The following is a 16,070-nucleotide window of genomic DNA, read 5'->3' as shown; positions in this document are numbered from 1 at the left end:
CATGTCTTCCTGTGACATCTTACAACCCAGCAGAACATGTCCTGAGTATCTGTCCAGCTTTGATCTCCATGCCAAGACTCAGAAGGAGCTGTCCAGATGATCTTGGCTAACTACTGTGGAGCACTGACTCGTTCCTGTGTCTGTGAGACTTGGACAAACAGTAAACCATGCTCCCAGGCAGCAGCAGCAGGAAGTCACACCTCAACCCTGGAGAAAAGCTCCCAAAGCCATCTGAGAGGAGATTGGGACAGAGGTCTGGGCCAGGGTTTCCTGGTGCTTGCCTCGCTGTGAGGATCCTGTGCCTTCCTCAGCCATGCCCTGCCTGACTCCCCCAGCATCTTACTCAGAGCCATGTTCATGATGAAACCAGCTGACATCCTCGGTCTGGCACATGCCTGCTCTCCCTAGGTTAGGTGAGGGATTCTGATCTATTGCAGTTTATCTCCACAATACTTGTCCTGCCCTAAGCCCCCAATCTACCATGTGAGGACAAATCCAGTGGTGACCCAGGCCACTCTTGACACATGTATATACAGTAGTATCAGTGCCACCAACCTCCAGAGGATACAGAGTCTCTCACTGGGTTCATGGAGATTCATATGTATATTTTTTCATTTGTAAAACACATATGGAAGGTTCATAGAATGCAGTATCCATGCTCCTCCTGAGTGATCTTCTAGTCACCCAGCAAAGACCCATTGGTGTCCTCTGTATGAACGCCCCAACCTTCTTGTGACATGTGGCATCATTCAAAGATCTTAGCTGGAAGTGGTGGCTTGTACCAGGGAAAGGCTCCAAGGTTCTCTGGCAGATTATGAACAAGGAAAAGAACATTTTCTCCCATAGCAGCTTTCGGGACACTACATCATTGCTGTTCTATGCAGTGGCAGGCATGCTCCAGTAGATTAAAAGTGGGGCTGCAATGTAAGAGAGAGAAAGCCAACAATAGATGGGAAGATGGGGGCCTCTGTCCTAAGCAGGCATGTTTGTCTCTCAGTCTAGCAGGACTGGTGAGGGGGGGCCTGTCCTACTTGGTAGATAAAAGCAAGATGGCCTCCATGTCCTCAGTTCCCCCAGTGTGTCATTTCCTCTGCGAGGAGCTCTCTCCTCAGACGTCTCCATGGCTCACCCCCATTGTCCTCAGATCTCCACTCACAGTCATGGTGTTTGGGAAGATTCTGTCACTGACTGAATCTTCCAGACTCCCCGTGTCTTCAGTTTCTAACCTTTAAAAAATAATAAATAAATACCAACAGGAACAAAAAGCAGTTTCCTCTGCAGTTCCAATCACCCCTCATTGAACCACCCAGCTGCCCTGTCAGGCTGTCTTCCAGGCCACTAGACGTAGATCACTGTGAGTACAGGGCTAGGTTGATCCTTTGGGGAGGTTGACTGCCTGCCAAAGACTTAAAATCCAATGGAGGGATAAATGGGTGAGTGTCTCAGGTCGACGGGAATCTGCAGGCTACTTATAAACATCTCAAGTTTGGTGCTAATGAGAGTGTTTGGTATCCCTGGTTGGTTTAAATATATGTATATATTTATATTCTCTCTCTCTCTCTCTCTCTCTCTCTCTCTCTCTCTCTCTCTCTCTCTCTCTCTTTCTCTCTCTGTTTATCTGGATCAGGCACATACCATCCTGTCCTTCCCATGTGCCCTGGTGGCACAGAGATCCATGTGGACCCCTAGACTGATCTGTGTCCTCAATGCTATGGGAAGGTGGCATTTACTCCCAGCAGAAGGGTGACAGACACAAAGCATGGAGCAACTTGAGAATTGGACTGGTCCGTTATAACTGGAGTCACCAGTCAGGGTTATGGTCCAGGGCAGAGTCCAAGGGACGGCTGTGTCTGCTGTTTTTTGTTTTTGTTTTTCTCATAATTATATTTTACTACTATACGCTGAACATTTTTTAATAAAAAAGTAATATTTGCATAATATTCAGAAAAGTCTCAGACATAAAACTCAAACAGGTTTAAATAACTCTGGGTATGTTAGGTTTAAAAAATTTTTTTTATAATACACTTCTTCTGTTTTTGTTTGCTTGTTTGTTTGTTGCTCCCAGCTTTTTTTAAAAATTAGGTATTTTCTTCATTTACATTTCAAATGCTATCCAGAAAGTCCCCCAGACCCTCCCTCCCCACTCTCCTACCCACCCACTCCCACTTCTTGGCCCTGGCGTTTCCCTGTACTGAGGCATATAAAGTTTGTAAGACCAAGGGGCCTCTCTTCCCAATGATGGCCGACTAGGCCATCTTCTGATACATATGCCGCTAGAGACACGATGTGTCTGGGTTTTACATTCAGGGTTTAAAGAAGAGGACACTTACTCCTGGAAGAGGACTGTGGCTCCATCTTACTACGGAAGGTTTCTAGGAGGCACTCTAACTCCCCATGTTGGCTGAGCTGGGCATGCAGTCAGCCCATGCCCTCCCTCCCCTATCCAGGAAGCCATTCCCTTGTGGTCGCCCTGTCTTTACTCATGGAAGATGCCAGCAGAGAAGGAACTGCACAGGTCCCGGGAACATCACTGTGCTGAGGTATAGGAAGAAGCCAGGAGGTCACACAGACTCGTGGAAGGGGCCTCTTAGTCATCTGAGACAGGGATGGCAGCCAGGCTGCAAGGTAAATTGCTAGCTCGGGCAAATACTTTTCTGAGTGTTGATTGTGTCCTGATCCTCCCCCGGGTGAACATTGAGGAAACTGCAGGCATATCTGGGAGCTGCCATTTAGTTGAGAGAATAAAACGGGCTGAATTCCCTAGGACCTGTGTCTCCTGTTCCTTCACTTGGGAAACCAGAATGACCTGTGACATCTCATACACCCACCAGGATAGTTGTTTAAGATCCTAGGCACCTGTCCAGCTATGATCTCCATGCTGAGTCTCAGAAGGAAATGTCTTGGTGACTCACACTAAACGTGGCTGTCCTTGCAGTACACAGCTGGTTCCACATCCTATGAAGACTTCAGCACCAAATAAAGCCTTGTTTCCTCTAAGCTCTAACAGGAAGTCAATACCCACCTCGGAGAGAATCTAACCAGGGTCATCTGGGGTCCAGCATGGAGCAAGCTGTGCAGCCAGGGCTTCCTGGAGGATGTCACGTCTTCCTCAGCCAGACCCTGGCTCCACCTGGTGGTCTTGGATTTAGTTTCTCCTGCAGGGTGGAGTCGGGTGAACGGTTGAAATCCACTGCAGTTTGTAGGATTGTATTTTTCAAAACCTACTTTTAATAATGGTTTTTAAATGCTTTAACCTCCCTTCTAGCCCACTATCCACCAGAGGTAGTGGAAAGGAAAGGTTAGTAGGGTAAAGGGAAAGTGAACCTGTTTAGAAACAGTCTTTCGGTAGAATTCAGTCTGCATTGTTAGGATGTCAGAAGCTCAGTTCACATCAGCAGCAGTAGCTTGATTCACTTGCAAACACCATTCATGAATGAGCAATGGGAGTTTATTTAACCCAGAAGAGACCTCGAGGCTCTGCCAATTGGCCCAAGTCTGAGGAACTGGCAAGAAGCCACTGGAACATCACCAGAAGTTCTTTGGTGGCTTCTTTCTATGAAGTCACTACAAAAGATGACCAGCAAAGAGTGGCAAGGCGAACCAATACCACACAGCATCATCCACTGTCTGTTGGGTTATATTCATACCCTTTCCAAACATCATGTGTTCTCTCAGTGTCTACTCTAGCAAAGAATCTCATGCCCTCAGTCCAGGCAGCATCCAGAAATACACCATGTGCCTGCTTCAGCAAAAACATTCTCTCAGCCAGGCGTGGTGGCACAACTTTAATCCCAGCACTTGGGAGGCAGAGGCAGGTGAATTTCTGAGTTCGAGCCTAGCCTGGTCTACAAAGTGAGTTCCAGGACAGCCAGGGCTACACGGAGGAACCCTGTCTCAAAAACAAAAACAAAAACAAAACAAAAACAAACAAAAAACCAAAAAATAACAACAACAACAGCAAAAAGAAATTAAAAACCATTCTCTCATAAGACAGTTTCCAGAAAAATATTACATGACACAACTGAGTCTCCAAAAAAACCCTGAAATTTCCACTTCAGCAGTTTGTCTCTGCCATGTGTGTACTGCACTAAATGCTCAAACACCCATATGGGGATGCAATACAGAAGGAGATAGACACAGGTCAGGCATGACTGTATTGAGTGTATATACTGGAATTAATTCATCCAGCACCCAGATGTCATGGAGAATCACTTACTGTGCACATGGCTGAACTGATATGCATCAGCTTGTTTTCAGCATAGTACCTAAACTTCATAGTGTGTGGAATCCATTGTGGTTTAGGGTGCTGTTCTATAGTGACGGGGATCTTCTGGAGTATGCTGTTCTCTCTACCTCTGGGGTTAGGCTCCAGCCTACAGAAATCAATGGCAATTACAAATCACCCATGTTTGTGGCAGATGCCTGCAGTGACCCCTTTGTACCAGGACAAAACTTGAGAATTCTCTGGGGGATTAGGGACACAGAGGAAATATTACCTCCTCAACAATGTGGGAGACACTGATTGGTGGCAATTCTACAGAAGTAAAAAGAATCCACGGGCTGGTGAGATAGCTCAGTGGGTAAGAGCACCCGACTGCTCTTCCGAAGGTCAGGAGTTCAAATCCCAGCAACCACATGGTGGCTCACAACCATCCGTAACAAGATCTGACTCCCTCTTCTGGAGTGTCTGAAGACAGCTACAGTGTACTTACATATAATCAATAAATAAATCTTAAAAAAAAAAAAAGAATCCAACAGGCTGAACACATGACTAGAAATGAGAAAATCATCAAATGTTAGTCTTGGGTGGAAAGATGGAGCCCTGTGTCCTGAACAGGTGTGCACTGAACTAGCCTGGGAGCTCGGTGTTCATCTTACTAGATGAAGGAAGCAACATGGCCTCCATCCTCTGGTTGCCCCTGAATCTGTCACTTCCCCTATATGAACTCTCTCCTTGGGACTCTGTGTGACTCACCACTCACTGCTCTGAGATCCATGCTGACTCTCACAGTCCTTGGAGGGGGTGCAGCCTTCCCTGGCTCTTCCTCTCCAGACCCTAGCCCTTGACTTTCTCTCTTCTAATCTCTGTTCTCCTGTGGTTCCAATAAACCCCTGGCTTCACTTCTAAATGTCCTTGATGGTGTTACAGCCCATTAGATCTAGGGCTTTGTAATTCCTGGTTGTCAACTTGACTATCTCTAGAATGAACTACAATCCAGAATTGGAGGGCTCACCTGTGATCCAGATCTTGATGCTGGAAGACACAAGTTTCTGACCTGGATCTTGGCATGGATTTCTTGAGGCATAATGGCCATGAAAAGTTTAGGCCCAGTCAAGGTAGCACATGCCTTTAATCCCTGGAGACTGAGGCAAGCAGATCTCTGAGTTCAAGGTCAGCCTTGAACTCATAAGGACACTGGAAGAAGGAAGATTCACTTTTTTTGCCACTTGCATTTATTTTCCAGCACATCTGTTGGAATCTACTTCTAGAGAAGACCAGCGGAAACAACTAGCCTTGTGAGATTGAGCAACTACTAGATTCTTGGACTTCCGATTAACAGCCGATCATTGTTGGGTTAGTAGGACTACAGACTGTAAGTCATTACAATAAATTCCCTCAATATAGAGAGGCATTCCATAAATTCTGTGACTCTAGAGAATGTTGAATAATACAGAAATTGGTACCAGGAGTGGTTCTAGAGGAGCAGAAGTGTAAGGATGAATCTTTTAAGGATCTGGAATTGGCTTAATAATTCACCAGCACCTTCAGCTACTGAATTTCTCCAGATACTCTCTCACCTGGGAGCTCTGAGAATATTGAAGGCCCGTGGTGGAAACTATATTTCAAACTTAAAGAAGGTAATGATTTGATTATCTTGATCCATCAGTTGTAACTGGCAATGAATACTTGACCCAGTATGCAAATTTTTCTACAGTTTAGAAGAAAAGAAGAAAAATTATTTTGCTGACTCTTAGTATCTCTTAGTATCTATCTCTGGACAAAATGATGAAGGAAAAGAATGAGCTGTATGCTAAAATTGAATGGCTTCAGATGCCAGTAAACAATCTAAAGGTTTCTAAGTGTGCCCTTGAAGAGAATCTTCTCTCCAGCAGCCATAGAGCTTGAGTTGCTGGAAATCAAACTGAAGCCCTCATTATAAGGTTGGCTGAATCACAGCAAAAATTCAAGTTTGAGCCTCAGAGGATGTCGGCAGTTAAAGTAAAGACATTAATTGGCAGAAATGGGATCCTATAACTTGGGATGTGGATGTGTGGGAGGACCCTGTTGAAGCTGAGAACTTTAAATCTTCAGATTCTCAAGGGTTTACCTCAACTGAGGAAGTAGTACCCTCAGCCCCATCCCTTGAAATAATGCCTCTTTCACATCAGGAAATCAATCTCTCAGAGTCTGAAGAAAATGCCAAGCAAGACAATACTGACCTTCCTCAAGGCCCACTAATAGTTACTTCTAGACCTATAATCAGACTCAAGGCCAAGCAGGCCCTTAGAGGGGAGGTAGAAAGTGTAGTCCATGGGGAAATGCGCTACATTACTCAGGAGCTTAATGAGTTTTCTAATTCATTCAAGCAGAAGTCTAGGGAATATGTGTGGGAGTGGATTTTAAGGGTGTGGGATAATGGTGGAAGGAACATAAAACTAAAGCAGGCTGAGTTTATTGACATGGGTGCTCTGAATGTAGATTCTAGGTTTAGTAACAGTTAAAAATGTATCAGAGGGCTGGTGAGATGGCTCAGTGGGTAAGAGCACCCGACTACTCTTCCAAAGGTCTGAAGTTCAAATCCCAGCAACCACATGGTGGCTCACAACCATCTGTAACAAGATCTGACGCCCTCTTCTGGAGTATCTGAAGACAGCTACAGTGTACTTACATATAATAAATAAATAAATCTTTAAAAAAATGTGTCAGAAAGTTGTTTGAATGGTTGGCTGAAGGGTCTGTCAAAAGATGGCCTACTGAAAAGGAGTTGGAGATGCCTGATGTCCCTTGACTTAGTGTTGATGAAGGGATTTTAAGGCTCAGAGAAATGATAGAGTGGATATGTTGTGTAAAACCTAATCCTCCACAATGGGAAGGTCCAGAAGATATGCCCTTCACCAGCTCTATAAGACGCCAACTGGTGAGAGGGACCCAGCACGTTTGAAGAGTTTTGTTCTTGCCCTTTTCCTTGTGCCAGACCTTAGGGTTGGAGATGCTGCTGCTCAACTGGATTAATTAAATGCAACGGGTTTAACTGGGCCCTGAGGTAACAAGGGTCAGGTGGCAGCATTGAATCACCAGAGACAAGGTGATCCTAGTTATTATAATGGACACCATAGACAAAACAACATTCATAATGACCTAACCAGTAATGGTCAGCACAGGAGAGGTGAAAATTATAATGGCATGACTCGTATGAACCTTTGGTATTGGCTAATCAGTCATGGTGTTTCCAGGCAAGAAATAAATAGGAAGCCTATTGTATACCTGCTTGGTCTGTATAAGCATAAAAATTCTCAAACAAATGAGAGACTACATTGGATCATGGCAAAAGGCAATCTCAGCCAGAGAATTGATTTCCAGACTTGAGCCAGTGTGCAGATCCAAAACCCCTTGAATGAAGGGGTGGCCAGGTTCCCCTAATGAAGTATCTTGATAAGGCACCTAAAAGTTTTGCTGTTACCCTTTCTCCAGTTCTTCCTAGAGGGATCTACGGCCTTTTACAAGGGTAACTGTACACTGGGGGGAGGGAAATAATCAGACTTTCTGGGGTCTATTGTACTGGTTCTGAAATGATACTTGTCCCAGGAGATCCCAAGAAACATTGTGGCTCTCCAGTTAAAGTAGGGGCTTATGGAGGGCAGGTGATTAATGGAGTTTTCACTGATGTGCGACTCACAGTAGGTCCAGTAGGTCCCCAAACACATCCTGTGGTCATTTCCCCAGTTCCAGAATATATAATTGGGATGGATATACTTAGAAATTGGCAGAATTCTCACATTGGCTCCCTGGCCTGTAGAGTGAAGGCAATTATGGTTGGAAAGGCTAAATGGAAGCCTTTAGGGTTGCCTCTGCCCCCCACCCCCAATAGTGAGTCAAAAACAGTATTGTTTTCCTGGAGGAATTGCAGAAATTATTGTCACCATCAAGGACTTGAAAGACACAGAGGTGGTGGTTCCCACCACATCTCCCTTTAACTCTCCTATCCAGCCAGTGCAGAAGACAGATGGATCATGGAGAATGATAGTTGACTATCGAAAACTAAATCAGGTAGTAACTCCAATTGCAGCTGCTGTACCAGATGTAGTTTTGTTACTTGAGCAAATTAACACATCTCCTGGTATCTAGTATGCAGCTATTGATCTGACAAATGCCTTCTTCTCAGTACCTGTCCATAAGGACGACCAGAAGCAATTTGCTTTCAGTTGGCAAGGCCAGCCGTATATCTTCACAGTTTTGCGTCAAGGATATATTAACTCTCCTGCCCTGTGTCATAATTTAGTTAGAAGGGATCTTGATCACCTGCCTCTTCCACAGAATATCACATTGGTGTACTATATTGATGATATTATGTTGATTGGACCAAATGAGCAAGAAGTAGCAACCACTTTGGACTCATTGGTAACACATACGCGTATCAGAGAATGGGAAATAAATCCAACCAAAATTCAAGGACCATCTACCTCAGTGAAACTCTTAGAAGAGTCCAGTGGTGTGAGGCTTGCAGAGATATTCCTTCTAAGGTGAAAGATAAGTTATTGCACCTGGCGCCTCCCACCACCAAGAAAGAAGCATAATGTTTAGTGGGTCTATTTGGATTCTAGAGACAGCACATTCCTCGTTTGGGTGTGTTACTCAGGCCTATTTACCAGGTGGCTCAGAAAGCTGCTAGCTTTGTGTGGGACCTGGAACAGGAGAAGGCTCTTTAACAGGTCTAGGCTGCTGTGCAGTCTGCTCTACCACTTGGACCATATGACCCAACAGACCCGATGGTACTTGAGGTGTCAGTGGAAGATAGAGATGCTGTTTGGGGCCTCTGACAGGCCTTTGTGGAAACTGAACGTTTGACAACAGGACACCAAGTTACCAAGCCACCTGAACTGCCCATTATGAGCTGGGTGTTATCAAACCCTCCAAGTCATAAAGTAGTCTATTATCAAATGGATGTGGTATATATGTGATCAGGCCCGAGCAAGTCTTGAAGGCACAAGCAAGTTACATGAAGAAGTTGCTCAAATGCCTATTGTTTTTACTCCTGTTACAATGCCATCTGCTGCCAAGCATGTGCCTATAGCCTCATGGGGTGTTCCCTATGATCAGTTGACTAAAGAAGAGAAGACTAGGACCTGGTTTACTGATGGCTCTGCACTTTATGCAGGCACTGCCCAGAAGTGGACAGCTACAGCATTACAACCCCTTTCTAGGACAGCCCTGAAAGATACAGGTGAAGGAAAATCTTCACAGTGGGCAGAACTTCAGGAAGAAGAAATGGCCTGATGTTTGATTGTTCACAGACTCATGGGCTGTAGCCAATGGATTGGCTGGATGGTCAGGAACTTGGAAAGATCATGATTGGAAAATTGGTGAGAAAGACATCTGGGGGAAACGTATGTGGATAGATCTCTCCAAATGGGCAAAGGATGTGAAAATATTTGTGTCCCATGTAAATGCTCATCAAAGGTGACTTCAGCCGAGGAGTTCAATAATCAAGTGGATAAGATGACCCATTCTGTGCACAGTCAGCCTCTCTCCCCAGCCATCCCTGTCATTGCGCAATGAGTACATGAACAAAGTGGCCATGGTGGCCGAGATGGGGGTTATGTTTGGGATCAACAACACAGACTTCCACTCACCAAGGCTGACCTGGTTACAGCTGCTGCTGAATGCCAGATCTGCCAACAGCAGAGAATGACACTGAGCCTCAGATATGGCACCATTTCTCAAGGTGACCAGCCAGCAACTTGGTGGCTGGTTGACTACATTGGACCACTTCATCTGTGGAAAGGACAACATTTTTTTCTTACTGGAGTAGATACTTCTGGTTATGGATTTGCCTTTCCTTCTACCAAAACCACCATCTATGGACTTACAAAATGCCTTATCCATTGTCATGGTATTCCACAGTATTGCCTCTGGCCAAGGAAATCATTACATAGACAGAGAGGTGTGACAGTGGGCCCACAATCATGGAATCCAGTGGTCTTACCGTGTCCCTCACCATCCTGAAGCAGATGGTCTGATAGAAAGATGGAATGGCCTATTGAAGATGCACGCAGTTACAGTGCCAATTAGGTGGTGTTGGAGTTTGTCAAAAGACCCTCACTCACAGAGACCACAGAAACCACCATCACTGCAAACTGCATGAGGATTTTTATTATTGAGCCAACATGTTGGGGACTCCCCTCTCAGCACACAGGCCAGAGGAGAGACCTAGAACAAAGAAAGAACACACTTTTTATACATTTGTAAGGGACAGATTTGAGCAACAGGGTAGCTGGCTTATTTTCATTGGTGTAGCAAGTAGCCCTTTCAGGCATTGGTTGGTTTGCACAGTGACTACCTCTGGCCTAGTGACTCACTTTGCTTGCCCCCATGGTAGGTTACTATGCATTGGTCAGCAAAGCAATAGTACATTTTGAACTTATGGGTCAGCTATTAACGTCACAGCTATTAAGTCATGGCTATCAACATCAGGGGAATTCTAGCAACAAGGTCAGGGTGGTTTGTGGTCTTTCTCAGAATTCAGTGTGGGGTGGGGTAGGGGGATTTTTCTTCTGAGAACTGTTATTTTTGTTATGGTTATTTCTCTGAGAACAGCTAACATTATTTTGGTAGCTGTAAGCTTAATCATTTTGACTGCTAAAACTATGTTTTTACTTTATTTAGTCAGCCAGCTTCCTTATCTGGCTCTGCACTTGGCCTGCTAGTACAGTTTGGAAAGTCCTTTTCAAAGGGGAAAGGGTACTGGGTGGTCTTGAATTCATTTTGGATATTACAGTGGCAGCAGCATGGAGGGCTAGGGAAGAGTCCTTCAGAAGGCAGTATATGTTTTGAATAGCATCCTATATGTGGTACAGTGTAGGGTTGTGGGTCCACAGGGCATGGCTGCTGGGTGAGGCAGGATGCTGGGAGTTTGACTGTGGTTATCGCACCCCATTGCCAGGTGGGTGTTGAGTCACAGAGAAGCCCCCAGAACACTGCTCCAGGGTTGGGAAAGAGCAGTCTGAGGTACAGGAACAGCTGGAGCTGACTCAGGGTCCCTGGGCCTGCGAAGAGGCTGGGGTCATGGAATCCCAAGCTCTTGGACACCCAGGCGCCACTGGAAGTCTCAGAAGAACTGAGAACAGAATCTGGGCCCTCAGGCTGGATCTAACCCTAGGCTGGGGAAAAAAAGAGAGGAGCTCTGGCAGGGCGGCAGCTTGGGCTTGGTGGTGGTTGTGACTGGGAGTGTAGAGAGGCCATCTAGGAGAGATTAGACAGCGGCTCTGTAGTCAAAGGCCTTCTCCGTGGCTCCCCACTGCGGATCCAGATGAAAAGAGATGGTCTGTGGTCCCAATTCATTTATTGTCATGGTGGAAAGTAGATGTGTAAAACTGTACCCCACTTCTCAGGGTGGGCCTGAGATTAAATACCTTTTGCAGGGAGGAATGCCTGTAAAGGAAAGCTTATTGGCTAAGACTCCAGGCCTCTAGGTACCTCATTAGAATGGAGATCTATCTTGAGTCTAGGTGAGCTATGGTCACGTCTCTTTTCCTATTTTCTTGGTCTTTCGAGCTACATGTGGAAGGGCTTGGGGTGTTGCCCTTATGTAACTGATGGACACAAAACTATGGGGAGCTAAGATGAAGGCTACTGTCTGAAGAGGTTCTGTGGCCTCTCCTCCATCCCTTCATCCCCTCCCCTCCTCCCTCACTCCCCCACCCCCTTCATTTTCATCATGGTGAGGCTCTTCTCCAGGGTTCTCCTCTCCTTCCCCTGAGCCCCTGGCACGTCTAGACTCTGCCACTTCCTGTTGTTTCTGAATAATCCTCTTCCTCCACTCCAGGCCCCACCTCGACCTCAGACCCTCTATCTGAACAAACCCTGCTGAGGGAATTATTTCCGCTTCCTGTGCATGTGGATCTCCCACCTGTAGAGGGTAAGAGGTCCCTGTGCACACAGGTAAGCCTTGGAGAAGCCAGGAAAGTTAAACACCCAGGCTTGTCTCTTCAATGGAAGGAGGTGTTTGCCTGTCTTCCTCCAGGAACGCAGGGAAAGGGTGTAGTTTACAACCTGCTGGTCTCTAGCTCTCTGTAAGGCCAGCTGCATTGAGTCTCTCAGAGTACTATGTGTGTGTGTCCCTGACTTCCCCCTGCAACTTGAGCCTTGCTTCTTAGTCTATACGAGCGAGCATCCTCATGGCAGTGGTCACTCATACTCTACATCAGCCTAAGTGAATGCTATGTTATCTCAGGGTCAGACGTTTTGTTTACCTCAGCCATTCTCCACAGACCCTCATCTTGAGCACTGTCTGTAAGTCACCAGAACCCATGTTCATGGAAGAAGCTGTATGGACTCTGTAGAGAGTCTCAATGTCACCATGCCTTGAGCTTTGCTGTACCCTTGGGACTGAGTTAGTTATCATCAGGAAACTTTCCCCCCAAATCATGATGTGCTGCTTAAATATAGCTAAAACCACCTAGTGTCAGGCTCCAGAAGTTTGTCCCAGCAGCGTCTGTCTAATTCTGGCTGAACTGAACTTCATTCTGACCTCACCCGATTGTCTCCCTGCCTACTGATGGGTTCAGCGGTCCCACACCCACACTGATGGCTTTCTTATTTATGATACTGAGAGGAGAAGCCCTTGTTATCAGGGTGACATTTGTTGGAAGAGAGGAAGGGAGGGAGAAGGGGAAGGAGGGAGGGGGATTTCCAGGCCTCTGCTGCCTCCTCAGTCCTCCCTGTGTGGAGAGCAGCTTCAGGTTCAGCCCTGCTCCCTTGCTCCATGCTGTGCTCTCAGCTCTGCTGTCTTCCTCTGAGCTCAGCCTCCTCCCAGGCAGCAGCTCCCTCCAGAATCACATGATCTGTGTCTAAGACACTGCTCTGTCCCTCCCGTGTCCATTCCACCTCCCATCCCTGTCCCCTTCTCCTTATGGTTCAGTCCTTCACACCACAGTGTGAGCAGCAAGGCTGGGAGGTGCACTGTGCCCTCAAAGAACTGCAGCTCTCCCCAGCAATGGCCTCTGTTGAGTCCTAGCTTGGGTCTGTCAATACCAGAGGGACCCCTGGCCTCTCTACGTGATTTTCTGACACTGAAACACAGCTGATCATCCAGATGTCCTGAAGGTAGAAGTCACATGCAGAAGGCAGGTGTCAGATGTCTCCCAGGCCTGGGAAGGGACTAAGTGCAGGATGAGCGTGTATGGAAACTTATCTGTAACCACTGCTATCACAAATCTGATTTCCTTCCCAGGACGTGTTTCAGAAGCAGTTGTGTCAGGAGTATGACATCTACAGGAGGAAGTGACTGGAATCCTGGAAATAGGATGCATGTCCATCTTCCTGAGGAAGGTTTCAGTGAGACCTTGAGTCCCCTGTAATGCTGGCTTGGGCCTCGGTCTCTAATGAAAGTCTACACTGGGCTAAGGATGCTGTGTAGCAGGCAGAGTGCTTGCCTAGCACGCCCAGGGTCAGACTCCAGAACAGCATCATCCAGAAGTGCTGCACGTCCCTGTCTTCCTAGCCCTGGGGAGCTGGAGGCACGAGAGCCACCCATCCTCAGCTGCATATGATACCAGCCCAAATGGGCAACCGGAGAGCGTGTCTCAGCACACACAAACAAAGGAGAAAGATTGTAGTTGGGACCATTCTAAAGCAGTTGACAAGGTTTTTAAATGTTTTATTCATTTTAAATTTTATCTTATTGAGCCAGAGTCTCGCTATGTTAACCAAGCTGCCTTGAGCTCATAGAGAGTTCTGCCTCCTGCCCCTGCTCTCAAGTGCTGGGATTAAAGATGTGTGCCACTATGCCTGACTTTTATTTTTTTATTTATTTTTTATTTTTTTTTAGACGGAGTAAGCTAAATACTCCTGACAGTGACCTTAGAGGTTTTATAAGTCAATGCTACATAGCTAGTATGCAACAACTCTGGCATTCAAATACACTTAGTTTCGTTTTGATTTTCAGTTGTTGTTGTTATTGTTGCTATTTTTGCTTTTCTTGACAAGGTGTCTTTGTGTAGCCCTGGCTGTCCTAGAACTCGTTCTGTAGACCAGGCTTGCCTCCAACTCACCTGCCGATGCCTCTCCTGAGCTGGCATTAAAGGTGAGGACCACCATCGCCTCACCTGTGTGTACACTTACTTTTGCATGTGTATCGACTCTGCACTTAGGAGTCTAAGGCAAGAAGATTCTTTGGGGACCAGTGTAAAGGGAATATATAATGATTTCCAGACTTACTAGGCTCAACCAACATTAAAAAATAAATTTAAATCCAGTACCTGACAAATACAGAAGTGGATGCTCACAGCTATCTATTGGATTGAGCACAGGACCCCCAATGAAGGAGCTAGAGAAAGGACCCAAGGAGCTGAAGTGGTTTGCAGCCCCATAAGAGGAACATCGGAGGAACATATGAACTAACCAGTACCCCCCAGAGTTCTCTGGGACTAAACCACCAATCAAAAAAACACATGGTGGGACTCATGGCTCTAGCTGCATATGTAGCAGAGGATGGCCTAGTCAGTCATCAATGGGAGGAGAGGCCCTTGGTCCTGTGAAGATTCTATGCCCCAGTATAGGGGAATGTCAGGGCCAGGAAGAAGGAGTGGGTGGGTTGGGGAGCAGGGGGAGGGGAGAGGGGATAGAGGATTTTTGGAGGGGGAAATAGGAAAGGGGATAACATTTGAAATGGAAATAAAGAAAATATCTAATAAAAAATAAATGTAAATCAATAAATGTGAATGAATAATTAACTCTGTGATAAACCAAAGGGATATTTGGGCTTAAATCTCATGGTAGCCAAAAGAGAAAATTCTTGTCCACACACCAACTGCTCTCCTCTCAGAGTCTCCCTTCAGACATGCATAGGCTGAGTCAGATATCCCACTCTAGGCTCCTAAGGCCCCTGGTGACACTGACTCTTTCCTGTCTCTTAGTAAGCTTCCTCGTGTCTTGAGGGCATGGCCTGGACTCATGGTCGCCATTGAATGACCCTATCATAGACGAGGGCACAGGGGACCATCTCAGGAAGTTGTGGGGGTTTGTTTGCTTTGTGTGGTGTGTGTGTGTGTGTGTGTGTGTGGTATGAAAGTACCTTTGGACATTCCCTGCTCTGCAACACTTTTGAGGGCTTAATCTTAGGTCCCAAAGAAACTTACCACAAATGGCTAACTATAGTGTCTGTTTAACATCCCAAAGTCCATAAAGCCAGGGACTGGTGCCTCTCAGCCCCTCCCCTACCCCAAACCTCTCCAGTTCCAGAGCTTAGCTTCCCTCCCCACAGGTTTCGATTCCTATACAACTCAGACATTTGGGGTGCTCTTGGTTCTCTTTGTCCTCTTGGCCTTCTCTTCCTATCTCTCTCTTCCCCCGCTCTCCTTCTACGGGCCCACTCAGGATACTGGTCATAGCTAACCTACTGCTTTCTCTCCCTGCCCTGGACTTTTCCAGATACCTCTGGCTGTGCCATTCCTCCTGTCTACACGAAAAACCTTCTCCTCAACCATCCTGTAGAGTGGGTATGTCCCCGTTTTTATTCACTTAAGAAGGTCAGTGGTAGCTGAGAAAGCCCAAGCCAGGAAGCAGGCTTCTTTGAGGTAGCCATCTTCTATCCCCACCCTACCTGACACCTGCACCAGGACAAATGAACGAACAGCTGACCAATTATCACCCAGGAAGAAGTGGGGGCTGCCAGCTGGGGCCTCCACCAAGATTCCCCAGTGTGACTCTGGAGACCTGCACTACTAGAAGCCACATGAGCCAGAGCCCTAGGGACTGGGTGGAGCTTGAGGTCTGGATGTCAATCAGAGAGATGCATGGGCTGTAAAAATTAAAAACAAACAAACAATAATGTTGCAGAGAAGCTGGGGGC

Source organism: Mus musculus, chromosome 7, assembly GCF_000001635.26.
Source record: "Mus musculus strain C57BL/6J chromosome 7, GRCm38.p6 C57BL/6J".
Lineage (NCBI taxonomy): Eukaryota > Metazoa > Chordata > Mammalia > Rodentia > Muridae > Mus > Mus musculus.
The sequence above is the reverse complement of the archived record's forward strand: the minus strand, read 5'-3'. Positions refer to the sequence as shown.